This window comes from Leucopleurus acutus, assembly GCF_964270905.1.
Source record: "Leucopleurus acutus genome assembly, chromosome: X".
Lineage (NCBI taxonomy): Eukaryota > Metazoa > Chordata > Mammalia > Artiodactyla > Delphinidae > Leucopleurus > Leucopleurus acutus.
The window spans coordinates 66,911,480-66,927,792 of NC_139148.1; the positions used below are offsets into that span (position 1 = coordinate 66,911,480).

Sequence of the window (16,313 nt, forward strand, 5' to 3'; positions counted from 1 at the left end):
AAAACATATTAAAAGCAGCAAGGGCAAAACAACAAATAACACACAAGGGAATGCCCATAAGGTTAACCGCTGATGTTTCAGCAGAAACACTGCAAGCCAGAAGGGACTGGCAGGACATATTTAAAGTGATGAAGGAGAAAAACCTACAATCAAGGTTACTCTAACCAGCAAGGATCTCATTCAGATTTGATGGAGAAATTAAAACCTTTACAGACAAGCAAAAGCTGAGAGAGTTCAGCACCACCAAACCAGCTTTACAACAAAGGCTAAAGGAACTTCTCTAGGCAAGAAACACAAGTGAAGGAAAAGACCTACAATAATGAACCCAAAACACTTTAGAAAATGGGAATAGGAACATACATATCGATAATTACCTTAAACGTAAATGGACTAAATGCTCCCACCAAAAGACACAGATTGGATGAATGGATACAAAATCAATACCCCTATATATGCTGTCTACAAGAGACCCACTTGAGACCTAGAGACACATACAGCCTCAAAATAAAGGGATGGAAAAATATATTCCAGGCAAATATAAACCAAATGAAAGCTGGAGTAGCAATTCTCATATCAGACAAAATAGACTTTAAAATAAAGCCTATTAGAAGAAACAAGAAGGACACTACATAATGATCAAGAGATCGATCCAAGAAGCAGATATAACAATTGTAAATATTTATGCACCCAACATAGGAGCACCTCAATACATAAGGCAAATACTAACAGCCATAAAAGGGGATACCGACAGTAACACAATCATAGTAGGGGGCTTAAACACCCCACTTTCACCAATGGACAGATCATCCAAAATGAAAATAAGTAAGGAAACACAAGCTTTAAATGATACATTAAACAAGATGGACTTAATTGATATTTATTGGACATTCCATCCAAAAATAAGAGAATACACATTTTTCTCAAGTGCTCAAGGAACATTCTCCAGGATAGATCATATTTTGCGTCACAAAGAAAGCCTTGGTTAAGTTAAGAAAGTTAAAATTGTATAAAGTATTTTTTTGCGATTACAATGCAATAAGACTGTATATCAATTATGGGAAAAGATATGTAAAAAATACAAACACATGGAGGATAAACAATACACTACTTAATAACGAAGTGATCACTGAAGAAATCAAAGAGGAAAGCTCAAAATACTTATAAACAAATGACAATGGAGACACAACGACCAAAAACTGATGGGATGCAGGAAAAGCAGTTTTAAGAGGGAAGTTTATAGCAATAAAATTCTACCTTAGGAAACAGGAAACATCTCGAATAAACAACCTAACCTTGCTCCAAAAGCAATTAGAGAAAGAAGAACAAAAAAACACGAAAGTTAGCAGAAGGAAAGAAATCATAAAAATCAGATCAGAAATAAATTAAAAAGAAATGAAGGAAATGATAGCAAAGATCAATAAAACTTTAAGCTTGCTCTTTGAAAAGATAAACAAAATGGATAAACCATTAGCCAGACTCATCAAGAAAAAAAGGGAGAAGACTGAAATCATTAGAATTAGAAATGAAAAAGGAGAAGTAACAACTGACACTGCAGAAATACAAAATATCATGAGAGATTACTACAAGCAACTCTATGCCAATAAAATGGACAATTTGGAATAAATGGACAAATTCTCAGAAATGCAAAACTGCCAAGACTGAATCAGGAAGAAAAGAAAATATTATCAGACCAATCAGAAGCACTGAAATTGAAACTGATTAAAAATCTTCCAACAATCCAAAGCCCAGGACCAGATGGCTTCACAGGTGAATTCTATCAAACATTTAGAGAAGAGTTAACACCTATCCTTCTCAAACACTTCCAAAATACAGCAGAAGGAGGAACACTCCCAAACGCATTCTACGAGGCCACCATCACCTTGATACCAAAACCAGACAAGGATGTCACAAGGAAAGAAAACTACAGGTCAATATCACTGATGAACATAGATGCAAAAATCCTCAACAAAATACTATCAAACAGAATCCAACAGCACATTAAAAGGATAATACACCATGATCAAGTGGTGTTTATTCCAGAAATGCAAGGATTCTTCAATATATGCAGATCAATCAATGTGATACACCATATTAACAAATTGAAGGAAGAAAAATGATCATCTCAATAGAGGCAGAGAAAGCTTTCGACAAAATTCAACACCAATTTATGATAAAAACCCTGCAGAAAGTAGGCATAGAGGGAACTTTCCTCAACATAATAAAGGCCATATATGACAAACGCACAGCCAACATCGTCCTCAATGGTGAAAAACTGAAAGCATTTCCGCTAAGATCAGGAACAAGACAAGGTTGCCCCTTTTCACCACTCTTATTCAACATAGTTTTGGAAGATTTAGCCACAGCAAACTGGGAAGAAAAGGAAGTAAAAGGAATCCAAATAGGAAAAGAAGAAGTAAAGTTGTCACTGTTTGAAGATGACATTATACTATACATAGAGAATCCTAAAGATGCTACCAGAAAACTACTAAAGCTAGTCAATGAATTTGGTAAAGTAGCAGGATACAAATTTAAGGCACAGAAACCTCTGGCATTCCTACACACTAATGATGAAAAATCTGAAAGTGAAATCAAGGAAACACTTCCATTTACCATTGCAACAAAAAGAATAAAATATCTAGGAATAAACCTACCTAAGGAGACAAAAGACCTGTATGCAGAAAATTATAACACATTGATGAAAGAAATTAAAGATGATAAAAATAGATGGAGATATATACCATGTTCTTGGATTGGAAGAATCAACATTGTGAAAACAACTCTACTACCCAAAGCAATCTACAGATTCAATGCAATCCCTATCAAACTACCATGGGCATTTTTCACAGAACTAGAACAAAAAATTTCAAAATGTGTAAGGAAACACAAAAGACACTGAATAGCCAAAGCAATCTTGAGAATGAAAAACGCAGCTAGAGGAATCAGGCTCCCTGACTTCAGACTATACTACAAAGCTACAGTAATCAAGACAGTATAGTACTGGCAAGAAAACAGAAAGATAGATCAATGGAACAGGATAGAAAGCCCAGAGATAAACCCACGCACATATGGTCACCTTATCTTTGATAAAGGAGGCAGGAATGTACAGTGGAGAAAGGACAACCTCTTCAGTAAGTGGTGCTGGGAAAACTGGACAGGTACAAGTAAAAGTATGAGATTAGATCACTCCCTAACACCATGAAGAAAAATAAGCTCAAAATGGATTAAGGACCTAAATGTAAGGCCAGAAACTATCAAACTCTTAGAGGAAAACATAGGCAGAACACTCTAGGACATAAATCACAGCAACATCCTTTTTGACCCACCTCCTAGAGAAATGGAAATAAAAAGAAAAATAAACAAATGTGACCTAATGAAACTTCAAAGCTTTTGCACAGCCAAGGAAACCATAAACAAAACCAAAAGACAACCCTCAGAATGGGAGAAAATATTTGCCAATGAAGCAACTGACAAAGAATTAATCTCCAAAATTTATAAGCAGCTCATGCAGCTCAATAATAAAAAAAACAAACAACTCAATCCTAAAATGGGCAGAAGACCTAAATAGACATTTCTTTAAAGAAGATATACAGACGGCCAACAAAAACATGAAAGAATGCTTAACATCATTAATCATTAGAGAAATGCAAATCAAAACTACAATGAGATATCATCTCACACCAGTCAGAATGGCCATCATCAAAAAATCTAGAAACAACAAATGCTAGAGAGGGTGTGGAGAAAAGGGAACTCTCTTGCACTGCTGGTGGGAATGTGAATTGGTACAGCCACTATGGAGAACAGTATGGAGGTTCCTTAAAAAACTACAAGTAGGGGGCTTCCCTCTTGGCACAGTGGTTGAGAGTCTGCCTGCTGATGCAGGGGTTGCCGGCTTGTGCCCCGGTCCAGGAGGATCCTGCATGCTGTGGAGTGGTTGGGCCTGTGCGCCATGGCCGCTGGGCCTGCACGTCCGGAGTCTCTGCTTCACAACGGGAGAGGCCACAACAGTGAGAGGCCCGCATACGGCAAAAAAAAAAAAAAGAAAAAGAAAAAGAAAAAAAAGAAAACTACAAATAGTACTACCGTATGATCCAGGAATCCCAGTACTGGGCATATATCCTGAGACTACCAGAATTCAAAAAGAGTCATGTACTAAAATATTCATTGCAGCTCTATTTACAATAGCCCAGAGATGGAAACAACCTAAGTGTCCATTATCGGATGAATGGATAAAGAAGATGTGGCACATATACACAATGGAATATTACTCAGCCATAACATGAAACGAAATTGAGCTATTTGTAATGAGGTGGATGGACCTAGATTCTGTCATACAGAGTGAAGTAAGTCAGAAAGAGAAAGACAAATACCATATGCTAACACATATATATGGAATTTAAGGGAAAAAAATGTCTTGAAGAACCTAGGGATACAAAAGGATTAAAGACACAGACCTAATAGAGAACTGACTTGACGATATGGGGAGGGGGAAGGGTAAGCTGTGACAATGCGAGAGGGTGGAATGGACATATATACACTACCATACGTAAAATAGATAGCTAGTGGGAAGCAGCCATGTAGCACAGGGAGATCAGCTCGGTGCTTTGTGACCACCTAGAGGGATGGGATAGGGAAGACGGGAGGGAGGGAGACACAAGAGGGAAGAGATATGGGAACATATGTATATGTATAATTGATTCAGTTTGTTATAAAGCAGAAACTAACACACCATTGTAAAGCAATTATACTCCAATTAAGATGTAAAAAAGAAACAAACAAAGATAATAAAGTGCTTTCTCTTTCCACAAGTGAATTTGTTTATAGTAATGTGTTAGACACTTCCATTCAGAATATTCTTCTATTAAGGTCTTTTATGAAAAACAATGAAAAACAAATTTGGAAAACTTTAGCAAAAAGAAATTTAGCAAATGATACAGAAGGCTCAAAATATTAATGAGAAGCTAATAGATTGGGAAGATCTGAAAAAGGGAGAAACAGGAAACAAAAATTATAGCATGTGTCTTTTAAGAAGGATCCACGTATTCAAAAGTTATTGCCAGTTCTATTTCTGCTACCACTTCAGCTGCAGCTCTAAAAAAATTATTATGTCTAAATATGAATTCTGAATTTATTATTTTCTTCAAAATTTAAAGTCCAGGAAAAGAGCTTTGATTGACAGAGTTTAAGTAATGTGCCCAACATTTTGATGCTCTCAGCACTCATAGTCAGAGGTATGGATTTGGGCAGTGGGAGATGGGTGCATTTAGCATTGTCATGCAAAAACTAAATATAGTGGAGAAGAGGTAAATCTCTAGAAAGAAACTAGAATATTATTAGGATGGATGTGGATTCTGGCAGCTAAAAAATACCTCAGGCTGTCCAACGTCTACTATAAACGGTCTTCCGGTGCCAATAATGGGTTCCACTCACATTACCTGCTGCTTACTCCCGATATTGCACATAAACTTTTCTGATATAAACTAATATTGTAGTTTTGTGTTCCTGGTACTTTTGGAGTTGAACACAATAGTTTGATTATTGGGATGGGGATAGCTTTAACATTAGATACATTTATGTGGCAACACTAGGTTAGCAACCCACATCAATGGGGTTCTGTCCATCTTCTTTATAGCTTTTCACAAAAGATACCCCTTTAAAGATTTCACTATTCCTTAGACATGAACCTGAGGACAGAAGAGTATCAAGCTGCCTAAAAATGTCTAGGAGCTGCATTCTTTTTTTTTTTTTTAACATCTTTATTGGGGTATAATTGCTTTACAATGGGGTGTTAGTTTCTGCTTTATAACAAAGTGAATCAGTTATACATATACATATGTTCCCATATCTCTTCCCTCTTGTGTCTCCCTCCCTCCCACCCTCCCTATCCCTCCCCTCCAGGCGGTCACAAAGCGCGGAGCTGATCTCCCTGTGCTATGCGGCTGCTTCCCACTAGCTATCTACCTTACGTTTTGTAGTGTATATATGTCCATGCCTCTCTCTCGCTTTGTCACAGCTCACCCTTCCCCCTCCCCATATCCTCAAGTCCATTCTCTAGTAGGTCTGTGTCTTTATTCCTGTCTTACTCCTTGGTTCTTCATGATATTTTTTTTCCTTAAATTCCATATATATGTGTTAGCATACGGTATTTGTCTTTCTCTTTCTGACTTACTTCACTCTGTATGACAGACTCTAGGTCTATCCACCTCATTACAAATAGCTCAATTTCATTTCTTTTTATGGCTGAGTAATATTCCATTGTATATATGTGCCACCTCTTCTTTAGGAGCTGCATTCTTTAAACTGTATCTATCTAGATGTTATTTAGACATGGTAATGCTTCAAAAAGAGGTGGCATCTTTTCACAATGTGTTGGAAAAACACTGCATGGTCCAGTAATCTATTTACTTCCTCACCTTGATTTCATTCTTTCCTCATCTGTGCTTGGATTTCAGTACAACTTTGATTTTATCATTAATAACCTGATTTAAAAACTAATTTAATCTGAGATTTGGATTCCTAAGTCTTGCTCAATTCCTTATCTATTTCAGAACTTTTGAGGTATAGCGATATTATTATGTCTCTGAGTTGTGACACCACCATGTTCTGTGCTTCAGGCCAGTCCAGGGCTCTTCCTCAGGGCCAAAGTGATGTGTCACGAAGTTTCTTTCAGTTGCTCTCACAGTCAAATTATTGATCCTATCTGTAGCCAGCACGTTTCTGCCCATTCTGATCTTCTACTGCCCTCTAGTGGCCAATGTTTGCTTAGCCTCACTTGAGATAAATAGGCAGATGTCTTCTATTATCTTATTTACCAATCTATCTATCTAATTATCTATCATCTATGTCCTACATTGTATCTAATGAAAGAAAGGCAAAAACCGTAGAACACTCATCAACATAGATATTTTTTGTGATAGATTTTTGTTTTTTATTTATTTATTTTGGCCACACCAATGGACATGTAAGACCTTAGTTCCCCCACCAGCGATCAAACCTGTGACCCTGCAGTGGAAGCATGGAGTCTTAACCACTGGGTGGCCAGAGAGGTCCTGATATACTTTTTAAAAGTTAATTGGCAATAGAATAAATATTATTATTTACAATTTTTAGTGAAACAAAACCATCAGTTCTGCTGATGGGGATCTATTTCCTTTTAGCTTATTTATAAGAACAAAGAAAAAGTTGTTGACATAGATTTAATTGTGTTGTATTTTAGTAGCCTACTTTCATAGTCACAATAACAGAACAGATAGCAGTATATATGAACTAGACAAAACGGAGGAGAAGAGATCAAAGTGGCAGAGTAGAAGAAGTTAAGCTCACCTTCCCACAGAAAACATCAAAAATACATCTACATGTGGAACAATTCTCACTAAAAAACTGGTGACTGGCAGAAAGAGTACTCTACAACCAAGGCTGTAATGAAAGATACACATGGAGTCAGGTAGAATGGGAGGAGAAGTGATCATGTCAGGACCCATGACTCTAGGAGGGGACACAGAAATAAAGGGGGCTATTATGTGCTCAGAAATCCTCCCTGGGATATGAGGGTTTGAACAACATATTGGACACTTCAGACTTGGGGTTCAATGCCAGGAAGAAGAGTACACTTTGTTGGCTTGAAAACCAGAAGGACTTACAGGAGATATATAAGAAACTGAGACTATGCTCTCAAAGGGCATATACATGCTTTTTTACTCCTGGAAACAAGACAGAGGAAGCAGATTGAAACTGAATGGGGCTCTGGCAGATTTCCTATGACTGTACCAACAGGTACTCACCCTCAACATACACTCACTTCATCCTCTCTAGCTCTGGTAGAGCTCCCTACTAGGGCAAATGATGTCATTGCTGAGGAGTGTACACTTGTGTGTGGGGGGGCAGAGCCAGCTCAGATCTGGCACTGCACCTGAATGGGGTCTGAGCATCCATTACTGGTACTTGCAGAGATGGTGGATTGGAAGATGTTTGGAGCTCTGACTCTCATGCAAGAACCATCCCAGTGCATGCCCCAGCCCACACCAGGCACCCACTCTTGCCCCTCTTGCTTCAATGCTGCTCCTCTCAGGGCAAAGGTGTTGTCGGGATGGGGGGGTATGCACATTTAGTGAGAATGGAGCCAGCTAAGACTCGAACCTCATGGGTTTTGCTCTAGCCCCTCAGTACCGACCCCTTCTCCTGATAGAGCAGCAATAGGCACTGAGTATAGGAGAAGCCCTGGTTCACATGTGGCTATGGCTCTATCCCATTCACCTCCAGCCCCAGCACACAATAAAGTGATAGGTGACAGCACACCCTGGGGGAAGATGTGACTTATGCTAACTAACTTCAGATCCAGTTCTTCCACTAAAGCCACTTGCCACATGCAGACTGCATAGGGAGGTTCCCACACAAGGATATCCCTTTGAGACTGGGATAAGTAACTGTTTCACCCAATTTCACAAAGGCACAGAAAGTTAAACAAAATGGGAAGACAGAGCTTCCCTGGTGGCGCAGTGGTTGAGAGTCCACCTGCCGATGCAGGGACACGGGTTCGTACCCTGGTCTGGGAAGATCCCACATGCCGCAGAGTGGCTAGGCCCGTGAGCCATGGCTGCTGAGCCTTTGCGTCCGGAGCCTGTGCTCTGCAACGGGAGAGGCCACAAAAGTGAGAGGCCCACGTACCGCAAAAAAAAAAAAAGGGAAGACTGAGGAATTTGTTTTAAATGAAAGAACAACAAACAAAAACTTTAAAAAAAAAGGAAACAGAGATAAATTATTTACTAGATAAAGAGTCCAAAGCATTACTAATAAGAATATAACTGAACTTGTGAATAATAGATGAACACAGAAAGAATTTTAACAAGAAACTAGAAAATATTAAAAAGAAACAATCAGAGCTGAACTATACAATAACTGAAATGAAAAACAAACCAGAAGTACTTAACAACAGGCTAGGTGGTAGAGAAGAATTAATGAGTGATCTGGAAGATAGAAAAATGGAAATCACACAATCAGAACAGCAAAAATAAAAAGAAAACTTTAAAAAACGAGGACTGTTTAAAGGACCTCTGAGACAACATCAAGAGTACTAACATTTGCATTATAAATGTCCCAGAAGGAGAAGAGAGAGAGAAAGGGGTCAAAAATATATTTGATGAAATCATGGCTGAAAAATTTTCCAATACAAATCAGAAAACAGATATTCAGGTGCAGGAATCACAGAGAGTCCCAAATAAGAGAAATCCAAAGAGGTCCCCACCACTTATATCATAACTGATATGGCAAAATTAAAGACAAAGAGAGAATTCTAAATACAGCAAAAGAAAAAAAAAGTCACATACAGGGGAATGCCCAAAAGGTATCAGCTAAATTTTCTGCAGAAACATTGCAGGCCAGAGGGAGTGGAATAATATATTTAAAGCACTGAAAGGGAACAACCTACAGCCTAGGATAATCTACCCAGCAATGTTATCATTCAGAATCCAAGGAGATATAAATATTTTTTCAGACAAACAAAAACTAAAAGAACTAATCAATACTAAACCAACCCTAAAATAAAGCATTAAAGGGGTCTTTTCTAAGTGAATAAGAAAAAGTTACGACAAAGATTAAGAATTTATAGGAAAGAAAAAATCCCACTAGTAAAGAAATATATATATATGGAAAAGGTATAGGTCAACCACTTAAATAACCTAGAACAAATATTAAAAGACAAAATTATAAGATAAACTATAACTGCATTAAACTGAAATAAAAATGAAGAAGAAAAATATGATATATAAAAGATAAAAAGTGGGGGAGAGGAGTTTAAAAATGTAGATTATTAAGAATGTGTTTGAACTTAAATGACTCTAACCTAAAAGAAGTAGATATAGTCATAGGTGAACATATATGAGCCCCATGGTAATCACAAAACAAAAACATTCAATAGATACACAACCAGGGAGAAAGGCACACAAGCACACCATGAAAGAAAATCATGAATTCACAAGGGAAGAAACTAAAAGAAAAGAAAAGAGAAGAACTACCAAAAAAACCCAGAAAACAAGTTTTAAAACAGCAGTAAGTACATTCATATCAGTAATAACTTTAAATTCAATTTATATAATACTCCAATCAAAAGACATACAGTGGCTCAATGAATAAAAGAAGGCTACTCTATATGCTGCTTAAAATAGATAAAGAAAAAAACCCTGCATGAATAAACCTAAAACAATTAACAAAATGGCAATAAGAAAATAAATATTGATAATTATGTTAACTGTAAGTGGGCTAAATGCTCCAACCAAAAGACATAAAGTGGCTGAAACAATACAAAAACAACACCTGCTTAGAAGAAAATCACATCAGATCTAAAGAAACTCACAAACTGAAAGGGGATGTAAAAAGATATTTCATGCTAATGGGAATGAAAAGAAAGCTCGGGTAGCAATACTCACATCAGACAAAGTATGCTATAAAGCAATCTAACAAAATTTGAAGAAAGGTATTGTATAATGATGAAGGGATTAATATAATAAGAGGATATAATATTCATTAATATATATAAATATGCACCTTTTTAACATCTTTATTGGAGTATAATTGCTTTACAATGTTGTGTTAGTTTCTGCTGTATAGAAAAGTGAATCAGCTATATGTATACAAATATTCCCATATACACTCCCTCTTGTATCTCCCTCCCCCCCTTCCTATCCCCCCTCTAGGTGTTAACAAAGCACTGAGCTGATCTCCCTGTGCTATGCAGCTGCTTCCCATTAGCTGTCTATTTGACATTTGGTAGTGTATATATGTCAATGCTTTTCTCTCACTTTGTCCCAGCTTACAACTGCCCCTCCCTGTGCCCTCAAGTACATTCACTACACCAGCATCTTTATTCCTGTCCTGTCCCTAGGTTCATTAGAACCATGTTTTTTTAAAGATTCCATACATATGTGTTAGCATACAGTATTTCTTTTTCTCTTTCTAACTTACTTCACTCTGTACGACAGACCCTATGTCCATCCATCTCATTACAAATTACTCAATTTCATTTATTTTTATGGCTGAGTAATATTCCATTGTATATATGTGCCACATCATCTTTATCCATTTATCTGTTGATGGACACTTAGGTTGCTTCCATGTCCTGGCTATTCGAAATATTGCTGCAATGAATATTGTTGTACATGTCTCTTTTTGAACTACTGCTTTCTTAGGGTATATGCCCAGTAGTGGTATTTGTGGGTCATATGGTAGTTCTATTTTTACTTTTTTAAGGAAACTCCACACTGTTCTCCATAGTGGCTGTATTAATTTAAATTTCCACCAACAGTGGAAGAGGACTCCCTTTTCTCCACACCCTCTCCAGCATTTATTGTTTGTAGCTTTTTTGGTGTTGGCCATTCTGACTGGTGTGAGGTGATACCACAGTGTGGTTTTGATTTGAAATTCTCTAATGATTAGTGATGTTGAGTATCCTTTCATGTGTTTTTGGCAATCTGTATATCTTCTTTAGAGAAATGTCTATTTATGTCTTCTGCCCATTTTTAGATTGGGTTGTTTGCTTGTTTTTGATATTGAGCTTCATGAGCTGCTTGTATATTCTGGAGGTTAATCCATTGTCAGTTGCTTCATTTGCAACTGTTTTCTCCCATTCTGAGGGTTGTCTTTTGGTCTTGTTTATGGTTTCCTTTGCTGTGCAAAAGCTTTTAAGTTTTATTAGGCCCCATTTGTTTATTTTTCTTTTTATTTCCATTTCTCTAGGAGGTGGGTCAAAAAGGATCTTGCTGTGATTTATGTCATAGAGTGTTCTGTCTATGTTTTCCTCTAAGAGTTTGATGGGGTCTGGACTTACATTTAGGTGTTTAATTAATTTTGAGTTTATTTTTGTGTATGGTGTTAAGGAGTGTTCTAATTTTTTTACATGTAACTGTCCAGTTTTCCCAGCACCACTTATTGAAGACGCTGTCTTTCTCCATTGTATATTGTTGCCTCCTTTGTTAAAGATAAGGTGACCATATGTGCGTGGATTTGTCTCTGCATTTTCCATCCTGTTCTATTGATATATATTTCTGTTTTAGTGCTAGTATCATACTGTCTTGATTAATGTAGGTTTGTTTTATAGTCTGAAGTCAGGGAGTCTGATTCCACCAGTTCTTTTTTTATTTCCCAAGATTGCTTTAGCTATTGAGCTTCTTTTTTGTTTCCATACACATTGTAAAATTTTTTGTTCTAGTTCTGTGAAAAATACCATTTATCATATGATAGGGATTGCATTGAACCTGTGGATTGCTTTGTGTAGTATAGTCATTTTGACAATGTTGATTCTTCCAGTCCAAGAACATGATATATCTCTCCATGTTTGTATCATCTTTGATTTCCTTCATCAGTGTTGTATAGTTTTCTGCATAAAGGTCTTTTGTCTCCTTAGGTAGGTTTATTCCTAGGTTTTTTATCCTTTTTGTTGCAAAGGTAGTTGGGAGTGTTTCCTTAATTTCTCTTTCAGATTTTTCATCATTAGTGCATAGGAATGCAAGAGATTTCAGGACATTAAATTTGTATCCTGCTACTTTACCATTCATTGATTAGGTCTAGTAATTTTTGGTAGCATCTTTAGGATTCTCTACATATACTATCATGTCATCTGCAAACAGTTACAGTTTTACTTCTTTTCCAATTTAGATTCATTTTATTTCTTTTTCTTCTCTGACTTCCGTGGCTAAAACTTCCAAAACTATGTTGAATAATAGTGGGCAAACTTGTCTTATTCCTGATCTTAGAGGAAATGGATTCAATTTCTCACTATTGAGAACAATGTTGACTCTGGGTTTGTCATACATGGCCTTTATTATGTTGAGGTAAGTTCACTCTATGCCCACATTCTGGCCAGTTTTATCATAAATTGGTGTTGAATTTTTTCAAAACCTTTTCCTGCATCTATTGAGATTATCACATGATTTTTATCCTTCAGTTTGTTACTATGGTGTATCACATTAATTAATTTGTGCATATTGAAGAATCCTTGCATTCCTTGGGTAAACCCCAGTAGATCATGGTGTATGACCCTTTTAATGTGCTGTTGGATTCTGTTTGCTACTATTTTGTTGAGGATTTTTGCATCGATGTCCTTTGTAATTTTCCTTTTTGGTGACATCCTTTTCTGGTTTTGGTATCAGGGTGATGGTGGCCTTGTGGAATGAGTTTGGGAAGTTTGAGAAGGATAGGTGTTAGCTCTTCTGTAAATGTTTGATAGAATTTAACTGTGAAGCCATCTGGTCCTGGGCTTTTGTTTGTTGGAAGATTTTTAATCACAGTTCCAATTCTGATTGGTCTTCTGATTGGTCTTTTCATATTTTCTGTTTCTTCCTGGTTCTGTCTTGGAAGGTTGTGCTTTTCTAAGAATTTGTCCATTTCTTCCAGGTTGTCCATTTTATTGGCATATAGTTGCTTGTAGTAATCTCTCATGATCCTTTGTATTTCTGCAGTGTCAGTTGTTACTTCGCCTTTTCATTTCAAATTGTGTTGAGTTGAGTCTTCTCCCTTTTTTTCTTGATGAGTTTGGCTACTCGTTTATCAATTTTGTTTATCTTCTCAAAGAACCAGCTTTTAGTTTTATTGATCTTTGCTATTGTCTCCCTCATTTGTTTTTCATTTATTTCTGATCTGATCTTTATGATTTCTTTCCTTCTGCTAACTTTTGTTATTTTGTTTGTTCTTCTTTCTCTAATTACTTTATGTGTAAGGTTAGGTTGCTTATTTGAGATGTTCCTTGTTTCTTGTTGTAGGATTGTATTGCTATAAACTTCCCTGTTAGAACTGCTTTTGCTGCATCCCATAGGTTTTGGGTCATCGTGTTTTCATTGTCATTTGTTTTTAGGTATATTTTGATTTCCTCTTTGATTTCTTCAGTGATTTCTTGATTATTTAGTAGCATTTTGTTTAGAATCCATGTGTTTGTATTTTTTACATTTTTTTATTTTACCTTTAATTGATATCTAGTTTCATCATGTTGTGTTTGGAAAAGATACTTGATTTGATTTCAATTTTCCTAAATTTACCAAGGCTTGATTTGTGACCCAAGATATGATCTATTTGGAGAGTGTTCAATGAGCACTTGAAAAGAAAGTGTATTGTGTTGATTTTCGATGGAATGTCCTATAAATATCAGTTAAATTCATCTTCTCTAATGTGTCATTTAAAGCTTGTGTTTCCTTCTTTCTTTTCTTTTTTGATGATTTGTCCTTTGGTTAATGCGGGGTGTTACAGTTCCCTACTAATATTGTGTTACTGCTGATTTCTTCTGTTATGGCTGTTAGCATTTGCCTTATGTATTGTGGTGCTCCTATGTTGGGTTCATAAATATTTACATTGTTATATGTCCTTCTTGGATTGATCCCTTGATCATTATGTAGTGTCCTTGCTTGTCTCTTTTAATAGTCTTATTTTAAAGTCTACTTTGTCTGATATGAGAATTGCTACTACTCCAGATTTCTTTTGATTTCCATTTGCATGGAATATCTTTTTCCATCCCTTCACTTTCAGTCTGTATGTGTCTCTAGGTCTGAAGTAGGTCTCTTGTATACAGCATATATATGTGTCTTGTTTTTGTATCCATTCAGCCAGTCTATATCTTTTGGTTGGAGCATTTAATCCATTTACATTTAAGGTAATTATTGATATGTATGTTTGTAATACCATTTTCTTAATTGTTTTCGGCTTGTTATTGTAGGTCTTTTCCTTCCCTTGTGTTTACTGCCTAGAAAAGTTTCTCTAGCATTTTTTGTAAAGCTGCTTTGGTGGTGCTGAATTCTCTTAACTTTTGCTTATCTGTAAAGGTTTTAATTTCTCCATTGAATCTGAATGAGATCCTTGCTTGTTTGAATAATCTTTATTGTAGGTTTTCCCCTTTCATCACTTTAAATATGTCCTGCCACTCCCTTCTAGCTTGCAGAGTTCCTGCTGAAAGATCAGCTGTTAACATTTGGGGATTCCCTTTGATGTTTTTTGTTGCTTTTCCCTGCTCCTTTTAATGTTTTTTCTTTGTATTTAATTTTTGATACTTTGATTAATATGTCTTTGGGTGGTCCTCCTTGGATTTATCCTATATTGGAATCTCTTTGCTTCCTGGATTTGATTGACTCTTTCCTTTCCCATGTTAGGGAAGTTTACAACTATAATCTCTTGAAATATTTTCTCAGACCCTTTGCTTTTCTCTTCTTCTTCTGGGACCCCTATAATTTGAATGTTGGTGCATTTAATGTTGTCCCAGAAGTCTCTGAGACTGTCCTCATTTTTTCTTTATTCTGCTCTGGAGTAGTTATTTCCACTATTTTATCTTCCAGGTCACTTATCCATTATTCTGCCTCAGTTATTCTGCTATTGATTCCTTCTGGAGAATTTTTAATTTCATTTATTGTGTTATTCATCATTATTTCTTTGCTCTTTAATTTTTCTAGGTCCTTGTTAAATGTTTCTTTTATTTTTCCATTATGTTTCTGAGATTTTGGATCATTTTTAGTATCATTACTCTGAAATTTTTTTCAGGTAGACTGCCTATTTCTTCTTCATTTTTTGGTCTGGTGGGTTTTTAGCTTGCTCCTTCATCTGCTGTGTCTTTCTCTGTCTTTTCATTTTGTTTAACTTACTGTGTTTGGGGTCTCCTCTTTGCAGGGGGCAGGTTTGTAGTTCCTGTTGTTTTTGTGTCTGCCCCCAGTGCGTGAGGTTGGTTCAGTGGCTTGTGTAGATTTCCTGGTATCGGGGACTGGTGCCTGTGTTCTGGTGTGTGGGACTGTATCTTTTCTTTCTGGTTGGCAGGGCCGTGTCCAGTGGCATGTTTATAGGTCTGTAAACTTACTCTGATTTTAGGTAGCCTGTCTGCTAATGGGTGGGGTTGTGTTCCTGTCTTGCTAATTGTTTAGCATGGGGCATCAAGCACTGGAGCTTGCTGGCAGTTTGGTGGAGCTGGGTCTTAAAGTCGAGATAGAGATCTCTAGGAGAGCTCTCACTGATTGATTTCACATGGGGCTGGGAAGTCTCCAGTGGTCCAATGCCCTGAACTCAGCACTCCCACCTCAGAGGCTCAGGCCTGACACTCTGCAGGAGCACAAAGACCCTGTCAACCACACGGCTCAGAAGAAAAGAAAGAAAAAAAATAATAAAATGATATTAAATTAATAAAATAAGAAAATAAAAAAATAAGAAAAATAAAAAATAAAGTAAGACTAGAGCAACCAAACCAATAAACAAATCTACTAATGATAACAAGCTCTAAAATCTAAACTAAGATAACCATAAAAATCAGAAACATATCAGTCACAGACAGCATATCCGAAGTCTACATTTGCTCCCAAATT

At 36.6% G+C, this 16,313-nt stretch overlaps 1 long non-coding RNA gene across 1 annotated transcript in view; it reads left to right on the forward strand.

Annotated features, from left to right (window-relative positions):
* LOC309978757 overlaps positions 1–1,393 on the forward strand; it is a 128,012-nt gene extending 126,619 nt beyond the window's left edge. The window contains exon 2 of the long non-coding RNA XR_014327140.1: positions 1,220–1,393. This is a non-coding gene — a long non-coding RNA (uncharacterized lncRNA). The remainder of the gene's footprint in view (positions 1–1,219) is intronic.
* Positions 1,394–16,313: the final 14,920 nt, after the last annotated feature.